Genomic DNA, 16,445 nt, shown 5'->3' with positions numbered 1-16,445 from the left:
CTAGAAGAAAACCTAGGCAGCACCATTCAGGACATAGGCATGGGCAAGGACTTCATGTCTAAAACACCAAAAGTAATGGCAACAAAAGCCAAAATTGACAAATGGGATCTAATTGAACTAATGAGCTTCTGCACAGCAAAAGAAACTACCATCAGAGTGAACATGCAACCTACAGAATGGGAGAAAATTTTTGCAACCTATTCATCTGACAAAGGGCTAATATCCAGAATCTACAATGAACACCGACAAATTAACAAGAAAAAAACACACAACCCCATCAAAAAGTGGGTGAAGGACATGAACAGACACTTCTCAAAAGAAGACATTTATGCTGCCAAAAGACACATGAAAAAATGCTCATCATCACTGGCCATCAGAGAAATGCAAATCAAAACCACAATGAGATACCATCTCACACCAGTTAGAATGGCAATCATTAAAAAGTCAGGAAACAACAGGTGCTGGAGAGGATGTGGAGAAATAGGAAGACTTTTACACTGTTGGTGGGACTGTAAACTAGTTCAACCATTGTGGAAGTCAGTGTGGAGAGACTCCTCAGGGATCTAGAACTAGAAATACCATTTGACCCAGCCATCCCATTACTGGGTATATACCCAAAGGATTATAAATCATGCTGCTATAAAGACACATGCACATGTATGTTAATACCGGCACTATTCACAATAGCAAAGACTTGGAACCAACCTAAATGTCCAACAACGATAGACTGGATTAAGAAAATGTGTCACATATACACCATGGAATACTATGCAGCCATAAAAAATGATGAGTTCATGTCTTTTTAGGGACATGGATGAAACTGGAAACCATCATTTTCAGCAAACTATCGCAAAGACAAAAAACCAAACACTGCATGTTCTCACTCATAGGTGGGAATTGAACAATGAGAACACATGGACACAGGAAGGGGAACATCACACACCAGGGACTGTTGTGGGGTGGGCGGAGGGGGGAGGGATAGCATTAAGAGATATACCTAATGCTAAATGAGGAGTTGATGGGTGCAGCACACCAACATGGCACATGTATACATATGTAACAAACCTGCACGTTGTGCACGTGTACCCTAAAACTTAAAGTATAATAATAAAATTAAAAAAAAGAAAACAATGTACTTGCATAGCACTATAGAACAAGTGCACCTAACAGATATACACAGAATATTTCATCCAACAGTATTTGAATACACATTCTTCTCAAGCACACATGGAACGTTATCCAGGATATATCATATGTTGGGCGAACAATAACAACAAAATCTCTCCAAATTTAGAAAGAATAAATTTATATCAACTTTTTAAATCACAGTTTTATAAAACTAGAAAACAATAACAGAAAAAATTTAAAAACTCACAAATATGTGGATATTAAACAACATGTTCCTGAACAACAAATGGGTCAAAGTGGAAAAGAAAAAGGAAATCACAAAGTATCTTGAGAAAAATAGAAATAAAAACACAACATATCACAACTTCTGGGATGCAAAAAAGCCGTTCTTAGACAAGAGTTTACAGGGATATATTTCTATAATAAGAGGAAAGAAAGATCTCAAATAAACAACATGACTTTGATTTGCAAAAGCCTTGGAAAAAACTAATTAATCCCAATGTTAGCATAATAAACAAAATAATAAAAATTAGAACAGAGATTCAATAAAATCTTGAAGACAACAAAAAAGATAAAAGCAGATAAATAATTTACATATAAAATTTATCTAAATTAAATAATTTAAGAAAAATGAGGAGTAAATTTTATTTCTTATTTTCAAGTTGAAACATTAAGTCTCTTATTTTTATTTTATTTTGTGTTTATGCTTACAATAAACAGTTCCCAAAATTTTATGCTTAACTCATAGACATTCAATTTGTCTATAGGGTTTGTATTAGGCACCTAAGGTGTGGCCTTGGGTTTGTGAAAGAGGATTTGTGGAGAAGAAAAAAGCAGACTAAGAGAAAGTGATACAAAAAACCCATGGGAAGGGGACAGTGCACAGTTGGTGAAAGGACTGGTTAGTGCTATAAACACTGTTCCAAGCAGGGTAACTCTGATTTCGAAATGTGTGTATGCAGGCAGATGAGAGAGACAGAGGGCCTAGAAACCTAGGATAGTGGAGAAAATAGCTCACTGGTGCAGATTCAAGATGTGGGCATAGAAGTAAGCCACGAGTCTTCTGGGCACTTATGTAGCCTATTAGTAGGAAACTCTAGATGCAGAGGTTCAGCACAGTTCCTGAGGGTGAAGCCTTGTCATGGGAGGGGTGAAGCTACATCATTGCCTAGTGTGCATGTGCGTGAGTGTGCAGGAATCACTTTATAGCAGCAGGGTGGGAAGAGGAGTCTTCCCTCAGAACTCCATCCCTTTTAGTCCTCAATTCACTCTGACCCTGGATGAGACCTCTTATCACAAGGCAATTCACATTGTGACAGCACGTGTGTGAAAAAACAGTCTTTATTCCCCAAAAGACCTACAGTATACCTCCAGCCAAAGTTGCTGTGATATCTTTGTTCTAAGACCAAATATATGGAGTTTGTTGAACACCAACCAATTCATCAACACCAACTGGGAGTTTAACAACTTAATTCTGGCACCACCCAGAGTCGGCATAGACCCCATAAGTTCAGGACTCAGTCCCACAACATTATCCCCACTGCACATGCCTGTCACAACCAATATGGGCACATCTATGCTTCTGAGCAGCTATCTATAAATCATAAGCTCCCATAACCCTCTTTGTCAAGTTTAATAATTGATAAAACTACTCACAGAACTTGGCAAAATATTTCACCTGTTTACCAGGTTATTATAATAAATACAATTCAGAAAAAGCCAAATGCCAAGAATGGATACAGCAAAGATAAGTAGAAAAGAAAGATGGGTTGGGTAGTGAGTCCTGGTAAATAGTGATGTAAGAAAACTCTCTAATTCTTTGTGTTCTGTGAGAACAGCTTATTGCAAAGAAACACCTTTACCATTGTGACCTAGATGGTACATCCTCTTCTAGATATCACAGATTCACAGATTCTCCACATTCCCATTTGTTCCTCATAAACAATTAAATAATTTTGTCTTCAGAGTTCAGAAGAAAATACTTGTTAGGCACAGTTTGCTCGTTTCTTTTTCCCCCCAGACCTCTGGCCTCTGCTCCACCTTCAGTCTGAGTAAACATACAACCCCTCTTTATGCCCCTCCCAAGAACAGGCTGATTTCAGGGTGAAACCTCTAATCTTGAATGGATTTTGCCACACTGCATTGTTCCCTTTCCCTCCCACCCTTCTTTCTAATGAGGCTTTCTCTTCCATTCGGAAGACAGCTCTTTTCTGCCTAGTATTTTAGATGTTTGCAGATATTATGCTTGGTGCTTCCACCACTGCAATACTCCTTTAGGATAAAGTCTCTAAATTTATTTCATTTGAAAATATCTAGAAATAGCCCCAGGACAATAACAATTACACCCTCACAGATGCAGTGAGATTTGAGATGGGAGGAGGACTGAGATGTTCTCTGTGCATCTGCTTTGACTCTCATAAATGGCCTTCGAGCAATGTGTAAGGTCCTGGGCCTTCTAATTGTATGGAGGTCAGAGGATTATAAAACCCAGGCATATTGAATATGTCCCTTGAGTGGTACAGAGAGTTTCATAACAAGACCCAGTTCACAGGTGAGATATAGAGACCTGGATGACCACACAGCCAAACGTTGAAATTGTCACACGTCCACATGTACACAGCCCACAACTGAGGTTCTAAGCCTCACACCCATGGGCAGTCAAAAGTTGGAGTTGTGTCTCTCACATATGGATCCAGTCCACAGGTGAAATGGTGACTCTCCCACCAATATTCAGCACAGCATTGAGGCTGTGACTCCCTTACCAGGACACAGCTTGCAGAAGGGATTGGGGCTCTCACATGAGGATGCAGTCCACTGTTGAGACTGTGACTCATGTACTTGGACCCAGCTCACAGTAGCTGTTGACTGTTCTACTTGGAGTGGTTAAATATGTGGGATTCAGGGTCTCATTTCTGGGCCTTCCCACAGGTATAATTGTGACATACACCTCTTCCTAGAACCTTAGTGATTTGACAGTTCTTTTGAGCTCAGCACAGAGATATCTTGTGACTTATACCTGGGACAAACACCTAGGTGATATGACTATTTTGCCTAGACACTTCCCTCAAAGGAATTGTGATATATCTCTCTACTTTGAACATAGGTGATGTAAAGCTTTTCCTCTAACTGGACCCTGCCCACAGGTAAGGTTATAATATATCACTAAGCCTAGTACTTAATGATGTGACTGTCTGATCCTGTTTGTGCCCTGGCCTCAAGAAGCATATTGAATATCACTGGGATAAGCAACAAGGTAATCTTGCTTATGTGTGCCTTTTATCTGGGCCACATGCACAGGGGGCATTGGGAAATATCTCTGGACCAACCACCTAAAAGATATGACTCTCCTCACTTGCCTGGACTCTGCTCACAATAGAGGTTTTGACAAATCACTGGGTTCAGCACCTAGGTGATGTGGCTCTTCCTTCTTTCCTGGGCTCTTCCGTCAGAGAAGATTGTGATGTTTTCTGAGCCCAGCACACAAGTAAGGTGACTTAACTCCCTGGACCCTCCCCACAGAGAGCATTGTGAAATATCTTTGGGATCATCATCTAGGTAATGTGAATTGCCTCTGCTTCATGGGCTTTGCACTCAAAAGGGCTTGTGACTTTCCACGGAAAGCAGCACCCAGGTGACTTGATTCTTTTGGATGGGGGGCTGGGATCTGCCATCAGGAATAATTTTTACACGTTGCTTGTCTAAACCCTAGGTAATATGACTCTTCTTTCCTGCTGGGATCCTGCCCACTGTGTGTATTGTGACATATCTCTGGGCCCAGCACAGAGGAGTTGTGATACTCCTTCCTTGGCACTGCCCAAAGGGGACTTTATGCCATATCTAGGTGATGCGACTCTCCTCTCTTGCCTGGAACCTTTTTACAGGTGGCATTGTAACATATTGCTGGGTCCAGCACCAGGTGATGTTATTCTTATCCCAGGGCCCAGCCCACAAATGAAATTGTGGCATATCTCTGGGCCCATCACCTGGGTGATTTGACTCTGCTCTTCTGCCTGGACACTTTCCACAAAAGGAATTGGGACATATTGTTGGGCCCAGCTCCCAGATGATGTAACTGTCCTGCCTTGGCCCCTGTGCACAGGGGGCATTTTGACATACTTCTTGGCCAAGCAGCTGGGTGATGTGACTCTCCTGAATGGGCTATTCTCCCAGAGAAGATCGTGACCCATCACTGGGCCAATCATGTAGGTGATGTGTCTCTCCTCTGTTGCCTAGACCTTGCCCAAAATAAGAATTGGGACATATCACCTGATCCAGCACCTAGGTGATGTGACTTTTGTGTCTGTCCCTGCACACAGGTGAAATTGTGAAATATATATAGTCACAGCTTAAAGGTGGTATGATGACTGTCATATATGGAACAAGCTAAGAGAAGAGATTTTGACTCTCATAGCTAGGCTTAGGGCAACAAGCATGGTCCTACATCTCCTACTTTAACGAAGGTCATAGTGTATTATGGGCACCAAAGCACAATGTATTAAGCCCTCAGGTGGTACAGAGAGTGTCATAATAGGACCCAGCAAAAAGGTGAGATTGTGACTCTCATATGTACACCCAGCTGACAGAATTGTCAACCTCACACATGGACAGTACCCAATGGTGAGGTCCTAAATCTCATGTGCAAACCCAATTCATATTTGGAATTGTGACTGTCATACATAGATGCAGCCACAGGTGAGATAGTGACTCATTTTTGAACCCGTCTCACAGGCATAGCAATAAAACTTATACCTGGTCCCAGTCAACAAGAGAAATTCACAATCCTGTACATTTTCCAGCTAAAGGTATAAGAGTCAACCCCTCTTGTGGGTTGAGTTCAAGTATGCAAGTTAGTCCACAACAGTGGACTAAATCAGTGAATGAGAGCCCAAAGCTCACCTGAAGACTGTGTTTTAATAGGGGAAGCACAGTCCCCAGGTGTTCTAAATCCTGGTCTTGAAGTTATCATCCCATCTGTGGATTGGATTGTCATATGACATTCACAATTCCAACTTTATGGCCTCTTGGCATGTGATTCAGAACCTCAACATTGGGCTCTGTTCACGTCGGAGGGTAACTATCCTTATTTTTGGCTGGGTGTGCATACAACTGCCACAATTTCACCTGTGTGCTGAACTACATTATGGCACTCTTGGAGCACTTGATGGCTTTATACAATGTGCATGAAGGTCAAAATACTCCATGACCACCCTACAAGTTGAAGACACAGGACCTTCATTTTTGCCCTAAGACGAACTACAAGAGTCACATATTTTCATGTATGAGTCATCATCCCACCTGTAAGCTATGCCCATGTATATTTCACAATTCCAGTTGTGGGGAGAGACAAGGTACCAGAGTCACATCACCTGGGTGCTGGCCAGAGATGTCACAATTGCCACTTTGGGCAGGATCTAGGCAGCAGAAGAATTGCCACTTTGGGCAAGATCTAGGCAGCAGAAGAGAGCCCCATCACCTAGGTGATTTGCCCAGTGAGAGGTCAAAATCCCCCCTGGGAGCAGGGGCAATTCAGGAAGGTCTTATCACCTACGTCCTGGGCCCAGAAATATGTCACAATACCCTCTGTGGCATTGTTATATCACCTGGGAGCTGGACTTGCTGATATGATACAGTTATATCACCCAGGAGCTGGACCTGGTGATATGCTACAATGCCTCTTAGGGGCAGGTTCAGGCAGGAAGGCAGAGTTACATCACCTAGGTGACAGGCCCAGAGATATTTCACAATCCCTTCTCTAATTAGAACCCAGGCAGAAAAGTTACATCATTTGCATTAAGGGTCCAGTGATATGTCATAATCTCAACTAAGGGCAGGGCCCAGGCAAGAAAGGAGAGTCACTTCACTTTGATGACTGACCCAGAAATATATCATAGTTTCCCCTGAGGGCAGGGCTCATGCTGAAGAGGCACATAAATAAAGTGCATGGTCCAGGTATATGTGACAGTCTCAACTGTACACTAGGTCCAGGAAAGAAAGTTAAATTAACCAGGTGCTGGGAAAACGTATATGTCACAATCACACCTTTGAAAAGTTTAGGGATAAGATTCAAAATCTTACAAATGTCCTGGCTTCACTTATGACAGTCAACATATCTTGTGAGGTGCATTCAAGTACTCAAGTCACAATCTCAAGAGTGGATTTGATCTTTGCATGAGAATCTGAACCCCTCTTGCAGACAGTGTCCCAGTAAGGGAGTCACAGCCTCACAGGCATTCTGAATCTTGGTGTGAGAGTCACTATCCTACCTGCGGACTGCATCCATGTATGAGAGTCAAATTTCCAACTTTTGACTGCCTCTGAGTGTGAGATTCAGAATGTCATAAGTAGGCTGGGTTTTTATGGGAGGGTGAGAATCTTTACTGTGAGCCAGGTGTGCATATGAGAGTCACAATCTCACCTGTTTGCTGGTCCATGTTATGAAACTGTCTGTACCACCTGATGGTTTTACATGGTATATGTGAAAGTCACAATCTGCTTTGAGATTTTTGTGCATTCCCAGGTGTATGTTACAATCTGAAATTTATGATTATCCCCATTGCCCTAAGACCAGGCATGAGCATCAACATCTCTCCTGTTTGTTGGGTTCAGGTATGAGAGCAATTTATATTCCTGTGATTTGGGTACAGAAATGGGTCAACAACCCTCCTGTGGCTCAATCCACATGTGACAGGCACAATTCCAACAGAAGACTGTATCTGTCAGTGAGGCTCAGGTACTCATTATTCTGCTCTGTCCATGTGTATGGGCGACAACTCTAACAGTCAGCTGGGTGTTCACACAATAGTCACAATCTCAGTATTGTGCTGGGTACTATTAAGACACCCACTGTACCATCTGAGGGCTTTACACAATATGCATGTGTGTGGTAATCACCTGTTATTATTTTTTTTTAAAGTAGAAAACTCAGGACTTTATTTTTTGGCTTAAGCCTAGCTATGAGAGTCAACAGCTCTCTTATTGGCTGGGTGCAGTTATAAGAGTCATCACTGGGCCTGTAAGCTGGGTATAGATATGACTCACTATCCGATCTTTGGCCAGATTCACATTTGACCGTCAATATTCTAATTGTGTATTGTGTCCTCATATGAAAGTTAGGACCCCACCAGTAAGTTCGGTCAGTTTGTGAGGGAAACAATGCTAATTGTCATTTGGGTGTGCCCATAGAGTCACAGTTTTACCCCTGTGCTGGGCCCTGATAGGACATGCTCTATATCACCCAAGGGCTTTATAGAATATGCATGAGTATTGTAATGCATACATCTTTCTACATGTAGAAGACCTGGATCCTTGCCTGTTTCCCTAAGCCTAGCTATAAGAGTCAAAATCTCTTCTATTTGCTGGTCCACATATAAGAGAGTCTTCATCATACCTGTGGGCTGGACCTAATTATATGTGACAATCCCACCTGTGGGCAAAGACCAGAAGGGAGAGTCACATCAACTAGGTGTGGGCCAGTGATATGTCAATATTTTCCCTGTGGGCAGGGTCCTGGCAATAAAAATTGTATCTTCTGGGTGCCAGGCAAAGCAATATGTCACAATCCACCCTGTAAACATGTTCCAGGCAGAAGACAGTCATGTCACCTAGGTGATGGTCCCAGTAACATGACATCATTCCTCCTGTAAACAAATTCAAGACAAAAAAAGGGTCATATAACATAGGTTATGGGCCCAGAGACATCTCACAATGACCCTTGTGGACTGGCCCAGGCAGAATGCGAGAGTCACATTACCTAGGTGATTGGGCCAGAGATATGCCACTTTTTCCCCAGAGGGCAGAGTCCAGGCAGGAAAGTCACATATTCTAGGTGCTAAACCTAAGTATATTTTACAATCCAAATTGTAGACTGGGCCTAGGCAAAAGAGTAAATCAGTCAGATACTGAGCAAAGGTGTATGTCACAGTCACACCTCTGTAAAGGCCCAGAGATAAAATTTGCAATCTCTCATATGCCCCAGCTTTGGATTCAGAGGCAATAGTTCCTGTGAGTTGCACCCAAAAGGCAGGTAACAACCTTAACAGTAGACTGAGTCCATGCATGAGAGTCCCAATCTCATCTGCAGACAGTGTCCCAGGAAAAAATAAAAACATCACAAGGTACTTAACCTTGGTCCAGAGTCACCATCCTACCTGTACATAGAATCCCTACATGACAGTAACAATTTCAGCTTTTGACTGACCCTAGATGTGAGATTCAGAAGCTTAACAGTGGGCTGTGTTCATTTGGAAATTGACAATGCTCTTGGCTGGGAGTGCATATGAGAGTAACAATCTCACTAGTATTTTGGGTCATTTTATGATGTTCTGTGTGCCACCTGAGGGCATTAAAAAATAGGAATGAGTCACAATACTTGGCCTGGTGTGGTGGCTCATGCCTGTAATCTCAGCACTTTGGGAGGCTGAGGTTGGCATATCATGAGGTCAGGAGTTCAAGACTAGCCTGACCAACATGATGAAACCCCGTCTCTACTAAATAAAAATACAAAAATTAGCCGGGTATGGTGGCACGTATCTGTAATCCCAGCTACTCTGGAGGCTGAGGCAGAAGAATCATTTAAACCCAGGAGGTGGGGGTTGCAGTGAGTCAAGTTTGTGGCACTGGACTCCAGCCTGGGTGAGACTCCATTTCAAAGAAAATATGTCACAATACTGTCTGAGACCTGTATGCTTGTGTGGACACATGATCTTACACATTGCTTTAAGCCCAGAGAGGAGAATCAGCATCTCTCCTAATGGCTGTGTCCAGGACTAATATTTATCACTGTGCCTGTGAGTGGGGTCCAGAAATAAGTCACCATCACACCTGTGACGGTCACAAAGTCAACTGTAGGCTGCACCCATGAAAGATTTAGCATCTCAGCAGTGGGCACTATCTGTATGTGAGGGTGACAATCTTAACTTTTGACTGGATGTGTATGTGAAAGTAACAACCTCAACTGTGTGCTGGGCCCTGTTTGAGCATACTCTGTACCACCTGAGAGAATTGTACCATATGGTAGGGTTTCATATTTCTCTGTGACCTCTGTACAGGTAGGAAACTCAGGACCTTACCCATTGCTCTAAGGCTAGGTACGAGTCAACTTATGTCTTATTGGCTTGGTCTAAGTATGAGAGTCAACACCATGCTTGTAAGCTGGATCCAGATATTAGTCATCATCCAGCCTGAGGGCAGATCCACATGTGACAGTCACAGTGTCTGAACTGCATCCATGTGTGAGATTTAGAATCTCACTAGTGGACTCTGTCCATGTATGAAGGTGACAATCCTAATTGTTGGCTACATGTGTCTTTAAGAGTCACAAGCTCACCTGTTTGCTGGGGCCTGTTATGTAACTCTCTATACACCCCTAGGGCTTTATAAAATACATGTGAGTGTCATAATCTTCTGTGACCTTTTATAGTTAGTAGACCATGGACCTTCGTTGTTGCCCTAAGCCTAGCTATTAGAGTCAAAACTTCTCCTATTGGCTTGGTCCATGTAAGAAAGCCATGATCATGACAGTTGCCTAGGCCTAGTTATAAGTTACAACCCCACCTGTGAGCAGAACCAGGGAGGAAAGCCACATCACCTGAATGCTGGGCCAGGGAAATGTCAATATCCCTCCATGGGCAGGACCTACACAGAAAAGTCACATCACCTTTGTGCTAGGCTCAATGATATATCACAATGCCCACTGTAGGCAGAAACCAGTCAAAAGAGTCACATCACCTAGGTGCTGGACCAGCAATATGTCACAATCCTCCCTCTTCATGGGGCCTAGTCATGAGAGGAGAGTCACACCACCTGGGAAATTTGCTGGTATTTCTGTTACTGGAGGCAGGGCACAGGCAGGAAAGTAGAGTCTCATCACCTAGGTGATGGGCTCAGAGATACCTTACAATATCCCTTCTGGGAAAGACCCAGACAGGACAGTCACATCATCTAGGTGTTTGGGTTAGGTATATGTCAGAACAATCCAACTGTTGGCAGGGTTCATGCAGGGAAGTAAAGTCAATTAAGTGCTAAGAAAAAATTATATGTCAAAGTCACATATGCAGGAAGGCTCTGGGATGAGATTCACAGTCCCACATAGTTTCTGGATCAAGGCATAAGAGACAACATCTGTGATTTGTGTTAAGGTACACGGATCACAATATCAGTGATGGACAGAATTCATGCATTAAAGCTCCAACATCACCTGCCAAAACTGTCTCATTAGGGCAGTCACTGCCTCACAGTTGTGCTGAGTTTATACCCAAACTCACCATTGGTATAAAAGTCACCATTCTACCTGTGAAATGGATCCATGTATGAGAGTCACAATGTCAACTTTCAACTGATCTGGATGTGATATTCAGAACCTGAATAATGGGCTATGTCTATATGGGAAGATGACATTCCTGACTGTATGTTGTGTGTGCATAGAAGAGTCACAATGTTACCTCTGTGGTGGGTCTCTATAAGACACCCCTTGTGCCACTTAAGAGCTTCATATGATCTGCATGAGAGTGAAACCTGCTCTGAGACCTTACTGATGGTATAAACCCATGATCCTACATGTTGCCCTAAGTTCAGGCATGAGAGTCAATGTGTGTCCTATTTGCTGGGTCCAGGTATGAGAGTCATCAATGTGCCTGTAAACCAGGTCCAGAAATGAGCCACCATCTCATTTTTGGATAGATCCAGATATGAGCCACCATCTCATTTTTGGATAGATCCAGATATGAGAGTCACAATACCAACTGTGAGTTCTTTCTGTGAGTGAGATCCAGGACCTCATGAGTGGGTTCTGTTCACATTTAATCTTAATTGTGGTCTGTGTGCATACAAGAGTCACAATCAGAATTTTGAGCTGGGCTGTTTTAACACTCTCTGTAGCACCCTAGGGCATTATACAACATGCATGAATGTTGTAATTCTTTAAGTCCTCTGTAAAAGTATGAAGCCCAGGATCTTATTTGTTGCTGTAAGCCTTGATGTAAGAGTCAACATCTCTCATATTTTCTGGGATTAGGCATGAGAGACATTGACATGCCTATGAACTGGGTCCAGAAATGAGTCACCTTCCACTCTGTCTCTAGATTGACATATAACAGTCCCAATTCTAACTGTGGACTGCTTGCACATGTGAGATGCAGATCCTCGCCAATGGACTTTGTCCATGTGTGAGAGTGACAATCCCAATTGTTGGATAGTGTGCCCATGAGAGTCAAAATTTTACCTCTGTAATGGACTTTGATAAGACCCAAGTATTTTATACAATATTCGTGAGTGTCATAATCATCTGTAATCTTTACACTATTAGGGACTCAGAGCCTTACTGTGTTCTAAGCTTAGGCATGAGAGCCAAAATGTTTTCTTTTGGCTGGGCTCTCATATGACAGTCACCATTATTCCTGTGACCTGAACCTAGATATATGTCACAATCCTACCTGTCGACAGAACCAGACAGAAGAGTCGCATCACCTCATACTGAGCCAGAGATATATTAGTATCCCCCTGTGAGTTTGGTGCTGGTAAAAATTCACATCACTATGGTGCTGGGACCAGTGATTTGTTACAATGTCCCCTGTGTGCAGAACAGGCTGAAGGATTACATTGCATGAGTGCTGGGCTCAGCAATGTGTCACAATCACCTTTGGGAATGGGGCCTGGGCAGGGAAGGATAATCACATCACCTGGAAATGAGACCAGAGGTATATCACAGTGCCACCCGTGAGAAGAGACTAGGCAGGAGGGCCACATTACCAAGGTTATTGGCTTAGGTATATGTCACAATCTAAAATGTGGGCTTTCTTCAGTTGGTATATTCAAATCAGTCAAGTTCTGGTTGGGCAAAACTATATGTCACAGTGACACCTGTGGGAAGGTCTAGGAATGGAATTTACATTCCTGCACATATTCTGGGTCTGGGTATAAAAAGTATGCACTTCATAAACTTTTACATGCCTCATGTGTCCAAGTATGCAAGCCATAATTTCAACAGTAAATTGGATCCATGCATGAAAGCCTCAACCTCAGACAACACACAATAGGAGAGTTAGAAACCTAACATATTTGTGGAATCTTGGTCAGAGACTCATCAACTCACTTGAAGGCTGGATCCACATATAAGCGTAATAATGCCAACTTTTGACTGCATTTGGGCATGAAATTCAACAGTGGGCTGTGTCCATGTGGGAGTGTGAAAATCTTTACTGTTGGCACTGTATGCAATGAGAGTCAAACCCTCAACACTGTTCTGGGCCTTGTTTTATTATTCTTTGCATCACCTGTGGCTTTTTATAATATGTTTGAGACTTGCAATCCACTCTGAAACCTTGTGCTTATATAAACCCATGATCTTACTTGTTACTCCAAGCCCAGAAATGAGATTCAACATGCCTTCTATTGACTGGTTCAGATATGAGTCATTACCATGCCTGTGAGATAGCTCCAGCAATGAGTCACCATTTTACCTATGGCCAGATTCACATATGACAGTCAAAATTCCAACTGTGGACTGTGTCTATGAGTGAGATTCAGGGCCTTAACAGTTTGTTATGTCCGGGTGTGAGATTGACAATTTTAACTATTGGCTGTGTGCTGAGCCCTGTAATGACACTCTGTGTACCATTAAAGGGCATTATAGAATATGCATAAGCTTCCTAATACTTTGTCATCTTCCCAAATATAGGAGTCCAAAGTCATGATACATTGCCATAAACCCAGCTAGAAGAGTCAGAATTTCTTCTATTGGTTGTGTCCCTGTATGATAGTCATTATTATGCCTGTGAACTGGACCCAGGTATATGTGACAATACCACCTGTAGGCTGGGACCAGAAAGGAGAGCCACATCACCTGAATGCTGGGCCAGAGATATGTCAGTATCCATTTTGAGAGAAGAGCCCTGACAGGAAACTCACATCACCTGGCTGCTGAGCTTACTGATGTGTCACAATGCTCTTTGTGGGCAGGGACAAGAGAGGAGAGTCAAATTACCTGGGTCCTGGTTTCAGCAATATGTCACAAATTACCCTGTGGACAGAGCTCAGGAAAAAAGTGAAGAGTCATATGACCTAGGTGATAGGCACAGAGATATGTCTCAATGCCCCCTGAGAAAGGGGCTCAGGTAGAAGAGTTACATCACCAGAAAATATGGCCCAGGTAGATTTCTCAATCCCAACTATAGGCATTGCTTAGACAGAAGAGCCACATCACCTAAGTGCTTGGCCCATTAGTTTGTCACAATCTTTTTGGTAGGGAAAGTCCAGGCAAAAGAGAATAGTCAAATCTACCAGGTGCTGGGCCCAGTAATACATCACAATAACCCAGGTAAGCAGGTCCAAGGCAAAAGAGAAGAGTCATATCACCTAGGTGATGGACCCAGGGTTATGTCAAAATTTCAAATGGGGATGGGGCCCAGACAGGAGAGGAGAGTCACATCACCTAGGTGATGGACCCAGTGATATGTCACAATGCTCCTTGTGGGCTGAGCCCAGGTCAGAGAGGAGAGTCACATCACCTAGGTGATTTGTGCATAAACATTTCCAAATCTACTCTGAGAGTATGGCCCAGGCAGGAGAGTCACATCACCTATGTGTTTGGCCTAGGTATAGGTCATAATCCCATGTTTAGATGGGACCTTGGCAGAACAGTTAAATCAGCCAGTTGCTGGGCAAAGATATGTGTCAAAATCATGCCTGCAGAAAGGTCCAGGGATGAGATTCACAATACTGCATATGGCCTGGCTCCAAATATGAAAGTCAACACCTTTTGTGAGTTCTGTCCAAGTACATGAGTCACAATGTCAACAGTGGACTGCATCTGTGCATGAGATCCCCAAACTTATCTAAAAATGGTGTCCTAATAAAGAAGAAACAGCCTAACAGGGTGTTTAATGTTGATCCAAAATTCCCCATCTTACCTGTTGTCCAGATACGTGTATGAGAGTCACAGTTTCAACTTTCAACTGCCTTCAGGTGTGAGATTCAGAACCTCAACAATGGGCTGTGCTCATGTAGGTGGATGATAATCCTTACTGTTAGCTGAGTGTGCAGACAAGAGTCACAATTTCATCTGTGTGCTGGACCCTGTTATGAAACTCTCTTTACCACCTGAGGACATTGTATTGTATGCTTGATTGTTGTAGGGCTCTGTGACTTTTGTACAAGTAAGAAACCCAGGACATTACCTGTTGCCCTAAGTCTAGTTACTAAAGCAAACATTTATTTTATTGACGGGGTCCATGTATTAGAGTCATTATTGGGCCTGTGAGCTGAGTCCAGAAATGAGTCACCATCCCACCTGTGGCCAGATTTACATATAACAGTCACAATTCCAACTGTGGACTTCTTCTGCATGTGAGATTCCAGATCTCACAAGTGGGCTCTGTCCATTTATAAGGGTGACAAATCAAATTTTCAGAAGAATGTGGCTACAAGAATCACAATGTCAACTGTGTTCTGGTTTGTATTATAAAACTCTCTGTACCACCCAAAGGCTTCATAATATATGTGTGTGTCAGACTCTTCTGTCACTTTTCACACGTAGGAGACTCAGGACCTTATCCTTCACCCTAAATCTATCTATGAGAGTCAAAATCTCTTTTATTGGGTGGTTCCACATCTGAAAGACATCATGAAGCCTGTGTGCTGAGCCTAGGTGGAGGTCACAATCCTACCTGTGAGTGAACAGAAGGCAAGAGACTCACATCACCTGGATGATGGGACAGAGATATGTCACAATCCCTTTTGTTGACAGGTCCTGAAAAAGGAGGTACATCATCTGGGTGCTAGGCTCAGTGATATGTCACAATACCCAGTGTAGGCAGGGTACAAGCAGGAGAGTCATATTACCTTGGTGCTTGGCCCAGTGATATGTCCATTCCCTTATGTAGGGAGGGCACAGGTAGCAAAAGAGAGTCACATTACCTTGGCGTTGGGATAGACCTATCAGTCTCTTGGTCATTCAGGGCAAGAGTTAGGATCTCTTTAGATATCCATGTAACAGAGCCCCAGCTCCTCTGTCCTCAGAAGCAAAAGCTGGTGGAGACCAAATAGGGCTTGAAATGTAAGTTACCCAAAAAAGCAGAATGTCCTGGGCTTTGGCCTCTCCCCTTCAAGCATAACCAGATACTTCTCAGTACACCAGCAATAGAAAAAGGCTCCTGACTCCACCCCCTCATTTTTCCTCCTCTGCACTCTGATGGGGCAGACCAGAGAGGAGGAGACCTGAACTCTGGCCCAGCCGGGGGAGAATCAAGTTTGAAGAGGGGGGCCATGGAGAAGGTTGCGTTCACGGGTCCCCTGGCCCAAGGTTGCAGGCCCAGGCTTCAGTC

Source organism: Pongo pygmaeus, chromosome 18 (genome assembly GCF_028885625.2).
Source record: "Pongo pygmaeus isolate AG05252 chromosome 18, NHGRI_mPonPyg2-v2.0_pri, whole genome shotgun sequence".
Classification (NCBI taxonomy): domain Eukaryota; kingdom Metazoa; phylum Chordata; class Mammalia; order Primates; family Hominidae; genus Pongo; species Pongo pygmaeus.
Note: the sequence above shows the minus strand (reverse complement) of the source record.